General features: G+C 41.6%; 1 long non-coding RNA gene across 1 annotated transcript; it reads left to right on the top strand.

Annotated features, from left to right (window-relative positions):
- The first annotated feature begins 5,867 nt into the window (after positions 1-5,867).
- On the top strand, positions 5,868-14,919 carry LOC125742853 (uncharacterized). The gene is made up of 3 exons (XR_007398217.1): positions 5,868-6,164; positions 6,939-7,036; positions 13,693-14,919. It is a non-coding gene; the product is annotated as an uncharacterized LOC125742853 (long non-coding RNA).
- The last annotated feature ends 1,211 nt before the right edge of the window (positions 14,920-16,130 follow it).

Raw genomic sequence — 16,130 nt, 5'->3', positions numbered from 1 at the left:
TGAGTGGTGTGTATACATCAGCACTTTGTGTGTAGCTCAGCAGATATGTACTTCAAAATCTGCCACGGATGGGCTGCACTTCAGACAGGTTGCAAGATGTGTGACTGGTTTGTCAGGCCGACAAAGACTTTAGCTACACTGCAGGTCTTGTTCCCATGGATATGCAGAGGGAAGCTGTGGAGTGCCATGGCAACCAACCCCTTGTAAAGAATTTTGGCCTTATTGTTCTACATGGTTTAATCCAAATGCTTGTGTGTGTGTCTGTCTCCCATTGCGTTAAGATGCCAGTACTTATTAGCAATAACGTGGAACATTAAAACAGTAGACAAGCAGAGACGGGTCAATGTGAATTGGGTAGCTGTGTTCAGTAGTGCAGTTCCCTTATCTATTCCAGGCTGTTGGTTATTTTGCTATCAGCATAACTGCTGTATTCAATACAAAGGCAATGGACTGACCTGCAAGGTCTGACCTTTTGATTTTCTTTTCTCATCAGAAATTCACTAAGTGGTCTGGGTAAAAGTCATGCAGTATTGTTCCATTTTCAGCATTTCATCTAAATGGTTTTTCTTGTGACAATAGCTTCTCTCGCAGTGTCACCCGTCTTGCCAGTTACTTGCCGGGTTAATGGCACCAAGAACTTAGCCATCAAAATTTGGACACCGCTTTACATGTGTGTTATGAAAGGATGTCTTTGAGCATAGAGTCCGATTTCCAATTTATCAGTCAGGACAATCTCTGCTCTTTCCTCCTTCCCGTCACGGTTTCCTTGATCATTATCCTCTGGAAAGGACGTTCTTGTCATCGGAGGGACAATGCGGTCTCCCTCTGACCGCAGGTGGTGTGGTAGATGGTGGTGCGCCGGAGAAGCTCACCCAGGATGGAGGTGGACAGCCAATGAACATGAAGCAAGATGGCTGTATATGTGTTGTGTTCGTGCTTTTAAACAGAGAATTCATTTAACCAATATTTTAGTGCATCCTCAGCTCAGATGTTTAAATTAGTTAATATAAAAATATGTTTTATGAGGACTTTTTTCTTTGTGATTAATATACACATTTAAGAGTGAGCTTGACTTGCTACAGGTCTAGAATTGTCTTGCAGGAAGAATTGACAAGCTGGTAGTACCTCATATAAATGCCTTGGCTGTTCAGCCAGTAAATACCAGAAAATGGATTTCTTGTTTCCCAGAGAAGACAAGTTGAAGTCATGTTTGTACAGTAATTACAGCATAGGCAACAATTTTCTAAAGTAATTGTTTAGGATTCAAATGTCACTGAGAATTCATTGGTTATTTGTAATACACTTAATTAGAACATCTAAACTCAAGCAATGAATGAGAATTACAACCTGGATTGCTGACTACAAGTACGAGATTCACTGAAGCAGACGTATTTATTTGCTGATATTTTTTACCCTTCCTCATCATAATAGGTTCCTTACCATAAAATATTGCACATGAACGTATGCAAAACACCATCACTCGTGTATCTGTAATGAAAATCTGAGAATGTATTTAAACCAGCACTCAAATCCCTTCCACCTCTGCAAAACAGGGCATTGTGAACTTGCACCAAGAATGGTGGGGTGATTGGTATGGAATCTGTAATGTGCCAGCCTGCTGTTACAGCCATGCGTGAGCCTACAGGAACCCAACACTCATCTCTGCGAAATGATGCGTTTTAGACTGGAGCCAACTCTGCTACATATAAATATCCCAAAAGCAGTGCAAGCTCAAGGGGCCGTATTTGTTATATGAAATAAATACAAAAGTAAAATCATGTTAAATTTGCTTCAGTCATCTATTTAAGCTTTATGACTGAATATAAAGCTTAAATATAATTTAATTATTGAATTAAATTGAATAGAAGGAGCATGACAAATTTTCCATATCTACCAACCAACGTTCCTAATTGGTAGCCTTTAAAATATGAAATGTTTAATCAGTGAAATCCCTTTTATTTATTGTATAAACTTATTTATTTTAGACTGTATAACCTGTATTCATAACAGAATATTGAGACTTCCAGTAAAACATTATCAAAATGTGCGTGAAATAAAAAGCATGTCCATACATTAGGGGAAAATTTGAAGACTATTCAATATTGCTTAAACTGAATAGCTTCTCATGCTGTAAAGGTTTCCCCTGTTTCTGCAATATTGACAGCCCTTCATCCTAAACAAATTACGCAGGGCCTTAATACCAGTACGAAAGCTAATCTGTCACTGGGTAATATATTGCCTGCAGACTTGATAAAGCATTAAGCGTTTGATCCCTCATAGTTCAGAGAATGGTAAGTGATTACCATCGACATTTAAGTCTTGGACAGTCCAATCTTGTAGTGGGTTTGAGAACCTTGCTAACTTCCTACACATTTTTAAGGCAATCTCATTTGAGTCATTTTTACAGATATGTCATTATGCTTGGTCTAACTACAGCCTAATTGTGTATTGTTGCTGCAGCAGTTATGTTTAAGTTGCATTATTTTCCTGGCAGCAATTCATTTAATGTTTTTGTTAGTATTTCATATAATTGGATCGTTTTGTATGTACTTTATGGTGTGCCGCATTACATCCTGAGTACACCGGTACTGTACTTGGTTTCTGAAATGGTCCTTGCTGGAATTTTTATGAGTGCTCCGGATTCACCCCCACTGTCCCTTTCCCATTCTAACCTGGGTGCCCCACATTTTACAGTCCCAAAATGAGGAGGTGTTCACACCATGCTGACCAGCTTCCCGGAAAAGGTCACTGCATCTTCCGTGTCTTCATCTGACATGGGACCAGCATGTGTTCAAGAGGCACATAGAAAGTCATGCGCTGTGACGTTTTGGTCAATAACAGACCGGATGTATGACAGTGGTTCCGAAAGATTTCATTGTAATGGAGTTGAAAAATCACATTGTTGCGCCACGTATCACTCACCAAATCGCCATTTATTCTAGCTTTAGATTTTCTTTTTTTATTTCAAAATTGAAAATTTGGTTAGTTTTATGTGCATTCTTTCGACATTAAACCAAGCACATTGAATGTTTACATCAGAACACATATATACATGGATTTTCGCCAGTTAAATCAAAATGCATTTTTGCTTAATGTAGGATTAGCAGGATTCATACAAAACAGCCACTGGCTTGTCGCATTGCCAGTATTTTGCTTAGGCATACATTAGAATATTGCTATCATTATAAAGTCAGAATTCATTTAATGAAACACATTAATCCTCCAATATCTTAACCAGCATAGTGTCATGGTACCTTGGAGCCTGTCTCAGGAAACACAGAGGACATGGCAGGAGACCCTCTGGATGGAAAGCCAGCCCATCTTAGGACACCCACAGTCACGCACTATGTTTTTACTGGGGGAGGTAAAAGTAGCAAAGGGAGACGATTAAATCAACATAAAAATTTTGTCTAAGATTTCATGGAAAATCTCGGGAGCCTCATTCATACGATGGCAATATTGATCTCAGTGACTGTTCCATAAAAGCACCTGTGTCAGATGCCCCCACCCCTGAGATGATAACCTAAAAATGCAGCCATCACAGGGAACGTCTGGGATGGGTTCACAGTGATTTAAGGTAGTCTGGGCAAAATGTAAGTGAATGAATATGAAGTCCATTTAAACTGTGGTACCTTAAATCCGACAAGTTACCCCGATAAGCCAGTAACCCCGCTTCGTAGAACAGGCCACTGGTGCATTTTATTTTCAAAATACTCAGTTTCCTGCACCAATTATACATGCATATGATGTAGATGTATATAACTGCATGTTTCCTGTTGATCTCCGTACTTCAAAAACATGCATTTGCCATTTTGCAGCAGCGTTAGCCGAGCATACAAAGATTGCCGAATGAGGTTTCTCCACTATTCCCTGCTTTTTCCGGAGAGCCCTATAATACAGCGGTGAGAGCGTCCGTCATTATGGCTCGTCGTACCTGTTCATTATGCATAATCAAGCTACGTTGGGTCAGTAAATGCTGCTTTATACAGCCCTGTCGTCCTCCCCCCCCCCCCCCCCCCCTTGCAAGAGAAAGGAAAGATATAGCATTTGTAGGATCAAAGAAGTGCTGGTCTGCTCATCAGGAAATTTTCTGCTAGAATATTCGATGTTAATAGCTCAATCTGGGTTCTAATCGCACCACTGCACTGATTCAACTGAATTTCAGAGAGATTACCAACCATATTGGGTCAACATTCTGGAACCATGATACGCATCTTTGCTAAATCCTATATGTGGGAGAAAAAAAACAATTTTTGAGGCGATCAGTTCAGGTAGATATTTCCCTTCTAGGACAGCATAGAAGAATCCATATGTACTTTATACATCAACGGTTGATGGCCATTGATTGAATGACCTCTTTATCAATATCACTTCCCTGCCAATTGAGAAGGGCAAGAGGTAATCAGGATAGGAGTAAAACAGCACCTGGGTCCAGTGAAAAATCACAGCAATAACCATCAATCTAAAGGCTTCCTGTTCCGTAATAGAGTACTGGACATTTCTTGTTTTGGATAACCTATGCTGGGTGTAGGAATATACTGGGTTAAATGACTTGTATGCAGCCACTGCTGGCCAGTAGGGGGCACTAGGCTGCCACTCTCCCTGGTGAAAAGTATTTTTGATTTTAAAAACAATAATTACTTATTTTCAGTATGTGTGTCTTTAAAATTAGTCTTTTTTGTCGATATTTATATTAATTATGGTTCTGAAATGATTCCAGTTGTCCTACACTCAACAATATAGCAGGAGCTTCCATTTAACTAAATCCCACAAATATTTAGCCAGACGCCCAGTTCCATAAGCACCATACGACCTGCTCTGTGTGCACGAACGTGTGTTGGCTGGCTGTTGGCGGAGAGAGACAAACCTTGCATGATGGACCATCTGTGTGACTCAGGTTGCAGAATAAATAACAGTCCCATCAATATATTGCTGATATTTGCAATATAAGTCTTTGACGGTCACCGAATGGAGGGCAGTATGTTACAGCATTGACTGAAAAGGGATGATGATGGAGAGGTATATCAGCAACACCTTTTGGTGCATGTGCCAAAGGTCATGGTGAAAGATCATAATTACTGTTTGATGTTCACATCTGGGAGAACAATGCCTACCTTCATTTTTGGGCTTTCACTGACTTGATTTGACTCATTTTCACAGGCAGTCCCTGGGTTGAGAACGTCCGACTTACACACAACTCGTACTTATGAACGGACTGCCGTAAAGCCTGTTATATTAAAAAATTTGTGTTAAATACAGTGGCTCGTAAAAAGGAACTCGCTAAGTTACTTTGTGACACTCATGAAAACATTGTGCTGCTTCAGCGGTTCCTTAGCTCGAAGTGCAGTATAGTACCATGTGTAGTTACTTGTGTTATTACTGTTAAGGTTGATATATGTACTTGGAGAAAATCCATCCATCCGTCTTCTAGCTACTTATCTTAGGGTCAGCATGCCTGGCCATTGCAGGTCTCCGAGAGGAACATCCCACTTTATTATCTGTTGTCTGGAATCCTCTTGATTTTATTTATAGGCAAGAGCTTTGTCAAGAGCAGTGATACATTGCAGTAATAATCCCGGCAGTGTCCCACTGGGAGCAGTGGGATCTCTGCAAATCCCAGTGCTGCAAGGCCAAGAAGTGATGACATCAATGGGGGATGGGTAGATGGAGATGGGAACCTGGCACAGGATGTACAACATAATAGGCCCGTGGGGAACCCCACGCTCGCTGAAAAACACATGTGAAGCACCTGTAGCCAGGAGTGACCCTGTATGCACGGTACCTACGCACATCACACCCCAAGTCTGCCCTCTGCTTACACTTCACTGTAAGTTTTGCAAGACTGGAACGGAGTCAGGGCTGATTACAGCTCCACGCCCTACTCTACATGCAATTACTAGTTAGGACAAACATTTGGGCATTTTTAAATAGTAACACTCATCTGGAAAGAGCAGGTTTCTGCCCTGTATTTTAAAAGCGCCACATGTTACTGCGGTTTTTAAGGGACAGCATGAAGAAGTGTAGAAGTCAGCTACTGAGTCGAGGTCAGAAGGTGAAAGCAGTACCTGATCGACCAGCAGCTGAAGCCTTTAGGGCAGGGAGATGCTTTTGATTCCTGATGATCCACAGCCCACCTGGGTCCTTCGCCCCTGCATGGTGTAAAGGTAACATCATCCAGCCACGTATATTGGCCTATTACATGCCAGTCCTCACTTAATGCATCTTTTTCATGGAGGTAGTAGGTACAACACCAGATGGGGATGTTATGGTGACCATAACAATTTGCAGCTGATGGGAAAACATTATGTTTACTAGATAGTACCTAGATGTTGCCTTCTGGAGAACTCTACACCCACCCGTAGGTGATTTCTCCTGGGGAGTAGGAGGTGAAATTCCACCCCCTACTGGGCAGATGAAAATGCTATTTGAATATATTATGTTAAATAAAATTGAATTGTTGTGAAGTTGTATTTGAATATATGGCTTGTTAGTCATATTAATGTGTAATAATAATTTCTTGTAAATGTATTTATTTATTTAATTCAAATTTCGTTGTCTGGATGAATGACTGCTTAGACTTTGACACCTTCTAACCCATGGTAGAAAAGCCTAGATTCACCTGTGCACCTGCCAGGCAGTAATTCAGATCGATTGAAGGATTTACGCATATTGTGCACAACTGGTGTTTCACAGTGTCAGTCAGTAAAGGTGCGCTTTCTAACCCTGCGCTAAATTCAGCAGCTCAGAAGTTAGTGTTCTGCTAGGTCCTTCTGAAGCCTTCAAACAACCTGCAGGAAGTGACCCACTGTTCCTCTGCTGTACCACTGTGTGTCCCGCTCTCTGTTCTGTGCTCTTACCTAGAAGTGCAAACCCTGCCTTTCAGGGACCTGGATGGGCAAAGGGGACTTTGTAAACATGACTTCCATGCCGTTTTCAAGGTGACAGGGAACCGTAACAAACACAACTCAGCCTGCACAGCAACGGTGTAAAACAGTGTAACGTGACTTCAACAAGGGACATCATAAAAGCATGACAGGTAAATTCTTGATACTAGAGAGGAATGCGTAGCTAAATCTGAAGAATGGGAAAACATTTTGGCGGCAAATGCGAAAGCACTAAGAGAAGCATAATGCACACACGTCACCACAGTCAGAGCCAAGCTAATACAATAGCAATAGTTCTCAGTCTTTCTCAATTGTTGGCTAATGCTGACATAAGCTGAATGCATGTTAGCTGGCTATCTACCTGCATTAAATGCTTGTAAGTATTTAGCCCATATTAGCTAATCAGTTGTATGAAACCATGTTTTCTGTTGGCTAGCAACCATTCTTATTTGTCATAGTTTATATCCATTAACAAGGGAATTATACGTAATGAATTAACCCATTATTTAGGTATCAGAACCATTGCATTGTTTCAAATATACTGTATGTAGCAAGCATACTGTGACTCTGGGGATGGAATATCTAGGTCTGTGGGCACATGGTGTTATTTTTGGATCTTTGGAACCACAATAGAAAGAACGCAGGGAGAAAAAAATATCTGACAGCTAAAACTATAAATTTTCCTTTTCCTTATTTTCCCTTATGTTTTGCTATAAAGCAAATGATAAAATAATTTAATTTGTGAAAACACTTAAGAATTTGAGGTACATTTATCCATATGTTTATCTGTAATATTAATGAAAGATATTATTTCTGATATTTTTTGAAAGGAAAAAACTAATACTGCAGGTTAGCAGCTGCCGTATGGGTGGGTGTGACTGTATTCACAGAATATTCCAGACTCTGCCCTTGTTCCGTTAATAAGAACGGCTTCCACATGCAAATGAAGCAAAAAAAAAACTCATATTTGCCAAGAACAGAGATGTGATTTTGCTTTGTTTACTTAGAGTAATGAGATTTTTATATTTTTAACAGAATTAATAGAGTACAGTATTGCTTTCACAAATAACAGCAGAACATTGTGTGTGTGTGTGTGTGTGTGTGTGTGTGTGTGTGTTGTGGTAAAAGAAAAAGTCAGAACATCAGGAAAGACTCATATTTTATAAAAATAAATAGAAGTAAATTGAGTACATTTTCACAGTGATTTAGGTGAAGCTGTCCTGAAGCTGGTGTTCACCCGACGTATAGTGAGTAGTTTATTATCAGGAGTCATGAAGGTCCCAAGCTTCCAAAATCCATAGCCTGTGTCATGCACCAGTATGGGATTGAAAGGGAAAGCAGAGAAGAGACGCAAGATACACCACCACCGCACAAACTCCTCCTCATCGATAAAACAAGTTAGAACCTGACCTTGTGAGAAATATTTTAAATAGAACATTTTACAAGTGTGAATGTCACATGAAGGAATTCCTGTTAACATATTGTTTACATTTGTCGTGGCTTTTGGAAGCCAGCAGCTTTTGTTATATCATTATGTCACAATTATATATGTTGATTGTGTGGAAAAGGAAGGCAAAAAGCCCACTGCTTTGCACGTAAATTATGAGGTCAGGTTTGTTCAAAATGGACAGTTGGATAGACTGTTCATAACATATGTGTGTGTGTGTGTGGGGGGGGGGGGCATTTTCCTATAGAGGCAACAAAGAAAACAGACTTGTGAGCTGTAAGGGGCTGTTTTCAACAAATTTGTCTGTATAGCAACAGTGGACAGTTCACACCCCCGAACTACCTTCTACCAGATTCTGACAACATCTGACCTGCGCCAATGGGTTCGTCATCTGCCATATTTAATTCCTCCGCCAGTGAATAAACATTGTTTGGTCGTGTTATTGAAATAGAACTGTGAGTTTATTATTAAACCAAGGTTGACACCACTCGTCCCACGTCTGACGCACCTCGACACGCAAGCGAGTCAAAGGAAGAAAGGATCTAATGTCGTCAGAAGGGCGTAGCGCAATTCCAGCTTCACTGCTCTTACCATGACAGCAGTTTCTTGTCCGTCAAGAAACACACCCATCTGCACTCCCACGTCTCTTTCACGCCCTTTCCAATGTGAAGTACTGTACATGACAATGGTCGTTACCTGCAGTCACCCTTCCTTTCTACTGTCTGCGATTACTGCGTTTTCCAGCTACGCCGCGTGTAGCATTACTATCAAGCTTGTTTTGAATTTCTATCACTAAAATGAAATCCAGGGAGTGAAAGCATTTCCCCTTTTCCCTGGCTGAGATCGCTTTTCCCCACACAATATGGCATGAAAGTGTGATGGGATCATAAATGTCAATGAAGGCAGCGAGGTTTGAGGACCTCCTGTTGGTCGCAAGCCGTCACTGCAAACACTGCAGGGTCCCAGAGAAAAAGCACACCCACTTCAAGATACCAGGGCATATACGCAATGAAATTATTAAAAAGTTACTTAAGTTATCATGATGTACCATAGTCTTATGTATAAAAATGTTTATTCTTGTCTAGTACACTCATTTGTGAAATTAATTTCTTACCCAATGGGCATAGGCAAACTTCCCAAGAAAAAGAGAGATATTAGTAAAGTAGAACTTATGCATTTTTAAATTAAAAAAGGTTTCATTACGCATTTATGTTATTTCGTTATCAATTTTATATCACTGAGCCTTTCCAAAAGGCTCATAATTAAGAATCGCTTCCTAAATTGAAGTGTAAATGAGATGTAGATAATACTATTTTTATGTTATTGTAAGATTATACCAAATTAATTCAGGGAATGCAATATCACATTTTCCAGATACGTTGTGAATATCAACAGCTTAGCATTATTACGGGCTCACTATCCCTAACACCCCCTCCCTATCATGTGAGCCAAGGCGGTCACCTTAGAAATATCGGTCGTATTATTTAAAGAGCCATTATGATCCTGGCATAATAAAAAATTCCTAACAAGCTGTGATGGCAAATGAAGAAAAAAAAAACAAATATACTTGCATTCGCTCAGTGATGAGCATAACTAAATAAGACATAACATTACTGAGGATGGCATGCTTGGTATTCAGAAGAAAAAAATGCAATGACTCAGTGTGTCAGGAATGAAGGACCTAATCGTGACAGATTTGCATGCTCTGAAAAATGCATGGCTTTCTAACGGAAGGAGATTTGTACACAGTGTAAACTGGAACTTCAACAACTTTTCATGAAAGCAGCTGCAGATGTACTTGCAATGATGTTTTCCGTTTCTTTTCTGAAACTCTGCAGTGACGGGATGCCAGTTGGTAACGTGGTTTGACATGAAGGGCATTTTCTGACCCGAAGTGCATCAAGCCCTGGTTCTTCTCAGTGCAGGTCGGGGTCTGCTAATGTTTATTTAATTTCACTGCTTAGTGAGGTATTAGAAGCTATTTGCATAATATGCCATATCACCTGTTTTTTTATGTGCAAATAAAGCACTAATTGAAAGATAGCAGTAACTCCACAGGAGTCTGGCTCTGCCCACCCTAGTCTATAGTCACACCTACACAATGCCCATCTGTTATAACACAAAGCCCTAACATCCACCCCCCATCCAGACACTGATCCAATTAGGGACAGGCTGAACAATAACTTGGCCCAAGCCCTCCCTCTCCTACTCAGCCATCACACATTAGCTGGCCCGGCTGTGAGAGGACAGTCTGCCAAAGCCTGCTCTTTAATTAAACATCCCAAACCGGCCCTTGATATGAGAGGTGCTGAGGAGCCCCTGACTGACCCACCAACAGATGGGTCCATGCCGCTATAGTAACCCAACACCAACCCCACCCCTTTCCAGCTCATTTGGAAACAACATGATGATTACGCTTTAAAAAACATTAGTATAGGGAAGCACTTCACGCCTCACGTGCGTGGAGCTTGCATGTTCTCCCCGTGTCATCGTGGGGTTTCCCCCACAGTCCAAAAACATGCTCTGGTGAATTGGAGTTGCTTAGTTGTATAGGTGTAAATGGTGTGTGTTCCTTGCAGTGAGTTGGCGCACCATCCTTGGTTATTGCCTGTCTTGCCCCCATCACATATGAATGAGGTTAGACCTCCTTCAGCTCCCCACCGACTCTGCATAACACAAACAGGTACGGTAGATGGATGGGTTCAAAATGCCTCTTGCTGAGATTTCCCAGTGTTCTGAGCATATCTGGCCTACCAGCCATCACTACAAGCATATATCATGTTGTGCTTTATCATTTCTCAACTGAAAACATCTAAAATAAGGTCCAACATACGTTTCACATTTTTGAAGGAAATTGTATCTAATCCATCCGTGCCTTTGTTGGGAAATCTGGTTCAATGAACTGCATTAAAGAATCCCATCATGATACAATCAGAGAATTAAGTGCTGGGTTTATGCTTCATGTGTCAGGAGTGCACCACTGGCCCGTGCACAGCAAGGCCCACAGCCTCCTCAGGGGCACTCTTTCGGAGGGCGTGGCAGTGTTTTGCAGCGGAATTCAGTGAAGCACAGCCGATCTAATGACGATGCACAATCCAATTAGATCCAATGGCACACAGCTTCAGAGAGATGGATGGGGGAGGGGGTTAATTTGCGTTTCTTTTTTCAGTGAGATAGCTTTTTTACCATGAGACTGAAGTGGCACGGTGGCCCCACTGAGAGGAGTGTGCAACTGATGGAAAAACGTTATGCAGGAGGAGAGAGAACATCCTTGCTCCATGTGATGGTAATACGGCATGTGTTTGTAGGATAGCAGCAGTGAGCCATCACACATTGGTGTCTCCTCAAAGGGGTTAGTGTGTGATGGATAGAGGTTAAATCCTGCTACTTTGGAAACACTAACACTGATGGAGAGGAGTGTGAGTTTATTAGTCCAGTGTTTTCCACTCCGGTCCTCAGGGACAAACAGACAGTCCATGTTTTTGCTCTCTCCCAGCTTGGGAGCAAAAACATGGCACGACTTTGGGTCCCTGAGGACTGGATTTGGAAACACTGTATTGGTCTACTAGTGCATCTTCAGTCCACAAGGGCTGGACTAATTCAGATGGGTGATGACAGCCAGGATTTCACTTATGGGCTGGTCTGAAGCTTCAAGCTCCTACGTTCTCCCTTCACATGTTAACATGAATCTAATGTTGACCTCTTGCACTGGCTTGGAGCAGAACACGGACTGGGCCTGAGGCACAGAGGGGTAGATTACAACAAGCTATTCTCAGCTCTGGCTTTCTGTATTGATGTGGCCCTAAACACCGTCGCCTTTGTTAGCTGGCCAAGGGGAAATTATAACCTGTCCTTTGACTGGCTATTCCCACTAGTTCTTGCATTTTTTATGACTCACTTTTTTTCTGTGGCAAAGCGCTGTCAAATTATTTCTGAAGCCTTCATAGAGGCATTTCCAATGATTTTCGTTTGATTCCTATGACATTACTTGGCAGTATGGCTCTCAGGTCGAGGTCTGTTTGGAAAGTAAACATTCCTGCTCATTTCCGGTGTTTTGCCAGACGACCGAGTCGTCCTTCTTCTGGACGACCTGTTTTGAAGTCTGCTTCCCAGTGTTGCTGTTTGGAAGCGCAATCAAAACATTTCCTATCAATCCAGAGGAGCAAAAAAATGGCTTCAGGATAGGAAACTTGATTCTAACGCAGAGGGAATAACTCACCAAAACAACAACTTTCCTAATTAAACAATACTGATGGCGAAATTGGTCATCATGAGCATGTCTGCCATAGTCAGAAATGCCTATGTGAGCTTTAATGGAAAGTTACTAGTAATTTTCTCAGAATCAGAACCACAAGTAAAGCATTATGACATAGCAGTACATTTTTCGGTGCGTCTTAGAGTGCAAGGTTCCACATTAGACGTTGCGTACCGCGGTACCTCAACTAGACAAGGCATGCCCTGCCCAATAGCGAACAGGCGTGGTAAACGGAACAGTTTATTGGAGCTTTTAATGGAGCGTCGTTCTTAATGAAGCCCTAACAACCCCCCCGCCCGTCCCCCCACCCCTTCTCTCCATCAGCTCTCCGAGTCAAGTGAAGAGTGCTTAAAATAGCTTCCAGTGTTTTGGCCAGGCCTGAGCTTGACTTGGCGGATGGGGCTGAATGTGAAAGGCTGCCGACTATGTGTGTGTCGGGGGGGGGGGGTTAGGGTTAGCTCACATTCAGGGGGGGGGGGCTCTGCAGGATGTTCTGCCACGTGTGCAGGAAGAGGCTTCCAAAGACTCCTGATTGGCACGTGAGGGGACATGACTGCAGCAGCTGGAGAGAGAACCTCTGTAATATGCAGCTGCTGTTTGCTTTCTCCCATATTTCAAGGCCATGTTCTGACTCCTTCCCATTTCATTGTTTCTCCTGGGAAGTTCCAGTAATTTGCATGTCCTTTAAAGTTTATTATCATCAATTGTCATACATAGATCCATCAGTTTTGTATGTTTGTCTGACATTACCCAAGTTGCCAGATTGTTGAGATACAATCTAGGCACACAATCCACACACTACATACAATTTAAACCCATTTGTCACCACAACCTGGCAACCCAAAACCAGATTTATGGCCAGCAGGTCAGATGCTGAACAAATTAGCTAGCTGTATAAATATACATTGATATGTGTTCTGTACCATAGTGTTGGACCACATTGTTTCTGTGATAAATTGATGTTGATGTTTTTTCATAAGTAGAAATGAAATATGAATAAATCTAGTTGTTATTTTTTTTACTTACTTGCTTGCTTGCTTCCTTACTTGCTTACTTAATTATTAATGCAACAATCCTCCCCCCCCCCCCCCCAACTGTGTTTTCAGCTTATCTGCATGCTGCACCTCGAGGTCAAGATTGGCCTGCAAGACCACAGAGAATTATGATTATGTGTATCTGTGTGTGTGTCTGTGTGTTTGATTATATGTTTCTAGATGATTAAAAGCTGTACACCTCCAGTTAACAGTCTTTATAATTTGGATTTCTCTTTTTTTAACTATTATTGTGAAATCTGTCATGAAAAATATTCTCTTTGTAGTCCCACATAGCATGTTACTATACTGACAGTTCCTCAGTTCCGTTCTGAAACAGACAATAACAGGACAGTATTTACAAAGCACAGCTACAAAGGGGATGTTTATCAATGCCAAGGATGCAAAAGCGCTGCCTTGCTAACTTGCCTCCCAAGAACAAATTTGGGAAGCTATGAATCATGGGATGGATCTTATTGATGAGGATTCAACCAATGTATCCTTGATACTTGGGACTGAGCAATAACAGCATCTGGGGATCTTTGCCATCCTCTATACTTCTCTTCTTGAGTATTCTGACTGTATTTTGGCAAAAAGAAGAAGACGTCATACTGGCGTGTGAAAAACAGTGTGCTAAAGACTGTGGAAGCCCATTCCATGAAGCTCCCAGCACACAAATTTCTGCTGGGATTACTGCCAGAGAAAGTTTGCAACTCTGCAGTTATTGAGTCAACAGAGCGATGGTGACCTTTACACACCACGCGCCTCAGCACTCAGCGACCCCACTGTTACTCTACCTGGTCTGTCACTTCGTGGCTGATTTCCTGTTACTCCTAAACGCTTCCACTTTGCATTAATACCACATCCATCAGACTGTGGAATATCTAGCTGGGAAAAAATTTCACGGATTGACATTGCAAATGTGGCATCCTATGACAGTATCACAATTGAATTTACTGAGCTCTTCTGAGTGAGCCATTCTTTCACAAATGATTGTAAACCTGACTGCATGGCTAGGTGCTTGATTTGATATCCCTGTGGCAAAGGGTCCGAATGAAACACCGGAATTCAATGGTTAAGAGGTGTGTCCCAATACTTTTGTCCATATAGTGAATATAAAAGTTCCAACGTGGCTCCTCTGTTGGACAGTTGTCTTCTCTGTGATAGTGGCCCTTGCATGCTTCTGTGATTTGCCTGCAGCTGGTAGTATTCTGTACTCCACTCATCCTTGGCTGTGGGCAAATTGACAAACTGGACCCGGCTGCTGCAGCTGCTGAGAGAGAGAAGAGAGCAACATCTCATCTTCAGAATGCGTGTAACAATTCTCTCCTCCAGTTGTTTTTCAAATAAATCTGTTCTGGCTTCGGGAAAATTGTTTGCTATAATTTTCAGATATGCCTGTAGAAGTCGCCTGCCTTAAGGTGAAGACCCCCGGAGGGTGACGTCCATTCGGGAAATGCAGGTACGCGAATCCTACGCCATGTGCATATTTGTCTGAGAAGGAATCCTGTGCCTCTGTAATGCCACATAAAATAGCTTTAGATAATATCTAAAGGACACCGGCATTAATTTAAATGTCAAGCTCTGACCTTCTGAGACAAAATGGAACCTGGACAGAAAAGAACAGTAGGAGAGCAAATGCAGGGAATCACAAATGAAACTGACAAATACCAGATTTGTTCTTCCAACTACACCAAATATTAAAGAATATATTTATGAACTCAATCAAATAAAACATGGTATAACATTGTTAAGAAAATATTGCGACAGTCCAGGTGATTGGCACAGAACAGATTATAGGAATTATAGGAATGTCTTTGATTTCCTGTTCATCTGCCTCATGTTTTTATTTTATAACATTTGTTATGAAGGCAGACTACTGGCACAAAGTGACTAGCATTATGCACTGAAGTATAACTAGTGGGGGTGTAATAAAACTGCAAATTGGGGTTTGACTGGTTTGTATGGGGACTCTTTATGTAAACTGGGAGGACGAGAAGGGTCCAGAAGTCAGGAAACTGTAATGTGTTGTGTAATGTGACCCCACCCCCCAAGTTTGCCTCAAGTACCATCACCAGTAGGGTCATTTTCTGAGGACCGCTCAGAGACAATGGTATCCTTTTTAGCAAGGGGGGGATCCTATAATATGCATAATATAACCATCTGTACAGGCATTTAAAGGATTAGACACAAAAAGGATTACCAGTTACAGGGTGGGGTGTAATGTGGAGGAGAATGAGGGATTTGTACCTTTAGAACCAGTAAGAAGATAAGGAAGCAGTGTCTGGTCTTTATGTTACTTCTTTTTATTAAGTATTGTTTTGTTCCAAGGGAGAATTGTGGATATTAATGATATGGAGGAAGCGGAATGCTTATGCATCAGAAACCAGAAACCCACAAAGTAAAATGATCTATTTATGCATCTATCCATCTATCTCTGAACCGCACACGTGGCGTGGGGCAGGCATGGCAAAATGAAGAGAGGTAGATGCACTTCAAATGTACCTTTATTC

The sequence above is a fragment of the Brienomyrus brachyistius genome, chromosome 5, assembly GCF_023856365.1.
Source record: "Brienomyrus brachyistius isolate T26 chromosome 5, BBRACH_0.4, whole genome shotgun sequence".
In the NCBI taxonomy this organism is placed as follows: domain Eukaryota; kingdom Metazoa; phylum Chordata; class Actinopteri; order Osteoglossiformes; family Mormyridae; genus Brienomyrus; species Brienomyrus brachyistius.
This window is presented reverse-complemented; position numbering and strand designations above follow the sequence as displayed.